Source organism: Sinocyclocheilus grahami, unplaced genomic scaffold, assembly GCF_001515645.1.
Source record: "Sinocyclocheilus grahami isolate Dianchi unplaced genomic scaffold, SAMN03320097.WGS_v1.1 scaffold215.1, whole genome shotgun sequence".
Classification (NCBI taxonomy): Eukaryota; Metazoa; Chordata; class Actinopteri; order Cypriniformes; family Cyprinidae; genus Sinocyclocheilus; species Sinocyclocheilus grahami.
Window position 1 is genome coordinate 2373400 of NW_015505394.1, and position 2805 is coordinate 2376204.

Below are 2805 nucleotides of genomic sequence, written 5' to 3' on the forward strand. Positions count from 1 at the left end.
GTTCAGTTCAATTTGATGGTGAGTGTTTGTGGACTGCAGTCTTCAAGTCATTCCACAGATTGTCAATGTGGTTTAAGTCTGGGCTTTGATTAGGCCATGCAAGAACATTCACCTTTTTCTCCTTCAATCACTGTGAGCTCAGTTTTGCTGTGTGCTTTGGGTCATTGTCATGTTGGAAGGTAAACCTTCTTCCCATTGACAACTGGCAGAGGGCAGCAGATTTCCCTCAAGAATTTGACTGTATTTTGCCCCATTTGTGTGTCCTTCTATCCTGACAAGTGCTCCAGGCCCTGCTGCAGAGAAACACCCCATAACAGGATATTACCACCTCCATGCTTTACTGTAGGAATGCGGTTATTTGGATGTTGAGCTGTATTGGATTTCTGCCAGATATATCGTTTGGTGTTGAGGCCAAATAATTCAATTTTAGTCTCATCTGCCTCTGATTTTTCAAGGTGCGTTCTGGCAAAGCTCAGTCGTGACTGCATGTGGCCTTTCTTGAGGAGTGACTTTTTCTTCAAAAAAAGCCTTAGAATTTTTTTCTCTCCTGATTTGTGCCTGTCCACAGCTTTATCCCGGACATCTTTTGCCATAGTTGATTGTTTGCTTCAGTTGCACAACCAATACCTGAAATGCTCCAGAAAAACTCTTTTCATGCTGAACTAATCAAAATGACCACAGCTGATCACAGTTAAAAGCCAAATGGGTTTGTGTGCCACTGAGAAGGTGATTAGCTACACATGATTGAGTTTACAAGTTATTTTTAGGAGGTGGGTGAGTTTTTCCAACTCGGTGATTCTGATTTTTTTATGACATGTTGGTGTTATGTCTTTCACTTGGATGTTATGAGTTGCACTGAGTAAATACAACTGGATAAAACAATAAATAGGCAGATATTTTGTATGATTCATTATTTTTTGTTATTTCATTCTTTTTGTTTGCCTTAAAAGAATCACAGCATTGAGTGAGAATTAAATCACACTTGTTATTGTATTTTTTTTTCAGGTAAGATTAGACAGAGACATCAACCAGAGGTTCACAGAGACGCAGAAAAATGAACAAAACTTGGACAGACACTTTTACACAACTGTCCTCCAAAAAACCTTCATTCATTCATTCATTCATTCATTATAAACACGGCACCACAGTGTATTTTGACTGTTTCGTTTAATCATGTTGTGACACTAAATAATGTTGTTACCCACTAGAATTATGCTTTCTGTTTAATATCTCAATTAGGCCAAGGATTCACAAGAATAATGAATGGCATGACTCATACACAATATTTTTTAGGCTCATTAAACATCACATACCAGATTGTCACTGATCAGCCACTAGGTGGTACTCTATTTGTATATGGTTGAAGCACAGACTCTTATCCTCTGGTGGGGTTTTCTGGTAGAAATCTGTCTGTGATCCTTGGACTCGGTCCAACCTGTTGGAGAACAGATAGGAAGGGTGGGCACATTGATTGACTTCCTCTCCATTTCCTGTTCAATTGCCAGGGGCACTTTCAGTAAACTGATCCTGTGTGACTTTAGGAGTGACACTTCTTGACATGTATTTTTTATCTGTACCGACCAGGCACAGTAGGTGTTAGATGATTTAGGATTTAAGAGTGATATGGTTGTATATCCTGTTTTACAAGCATATTAACATGATTTTTATTATTTAACATGTATCATATCTGGCCGGCTTAAACAGATATGTTACTTTCAGTTGTGGTCTATATCACTGGCATGATCCTAAAATAGCATGTAATAGAATAAATCCTAATAGCCTTTCTGTTCTTTACATATTGTTTAATGTATGACACCTTTTTTGCTTCTGCAATTCTGAAAATAATTTGTGTTTTAAACGACATTAAAATGTACATATTTATTGTCATGTAATGCCACTTGCCAAATCCTGTTTATAAGGAGTATACTTTTTCAAAATAAATAGTATAAAGCGCTTAGTAAGTCCTACTATGATGAAGGTTTAGCTCTTGAATATTAATTCTTTCATACTGACGTCACTTGGTTACCTTTTCTGCGGTGTCAAGTCAAGTAGCCTACTTAATATTCATAACCCAAACCTTCACCGTAGTAGGATTGGTTAATGCACGCGTTGGGGGGCAGGGCCATCATCACACACGGCGTTGAAGAGAGAGTGAGCACCGGTGGCGCATCCACAGCCCCCGTGTCCGTTCAAAACAGTCGGCATTGTACAAGTGCAAGTCACGCACACGGATGTACCGGCCGTGAGTCAGTCAGGATACTTTGTACAAGCAATTTGAACGCTTTACATTGTGAAGTTGAAGAGATTACACTCGTATGGAGTGAGGTAAGAGTTCTGTTTTCGCATGTCTTGTACAGGTGCGGACGCGCTTTCATTAAAGTGTTGGGGAGTAGTTACCCCCCCCCCCCACACACACACACGGCTTCTAAAATGTAATCGTATTTTCGTCTTCGAATAATGTTGTAAACGTTTTTGAAGTTGTGCCGGGAAGAATGAAGCTCCAGTGAAAACTGTCAGTTGACAGCCACAGCTATGGGAACTGGAGCACTGTAAAAGGTTTTTAGTATCTTTGTTTACATCAGTTTAATCTACCTAAATCATTTCTGTCGTTTCTACTGGTACAGATCTTCTTTATGCACCAAGAGCTTGTAACACTCCAAAGAGAAAGGAAAAATTGAATCATATGACCCCTTTAAAGTGGTGAAAAAAAGTAATGAATTTCTCAGTATAGGTTGTAGTTCTGGGTGGTATACCGGTTCATACCGAATACCGGTGTTTATTTTTGTTATGATATGAATTTTTAAA

General features: G+C 38.9%; 1 protein-coding gene across 5 annotated transcripts in view; it reads left to right on the top strand.

The window, feature by feature from the left end:
• The first annotated feature begins 2158 nt into the window (after positions 1–2158).
• Positions 2159–2805, top strand: part of LOC107596179 (rho guanine nucleotide exchange factor 28-like) — an 83454-nt gene continuing 82807 nt past the window's right edge. For 4 of the 5 annotated variants that reach the window (XM_016286855.1, XM_016286857.1, XM_016286856.1 and 1 more), the window contains exon 1: positions 2159–2325. The gene's annotated coding sequence lies outside the window, so the exon portion shown is untranslated. The remainder of the gene's footprint in view (positions 2326–2805) is intronic. The other variant, XM_016286858.1, reaches the window with a different exon arrangement.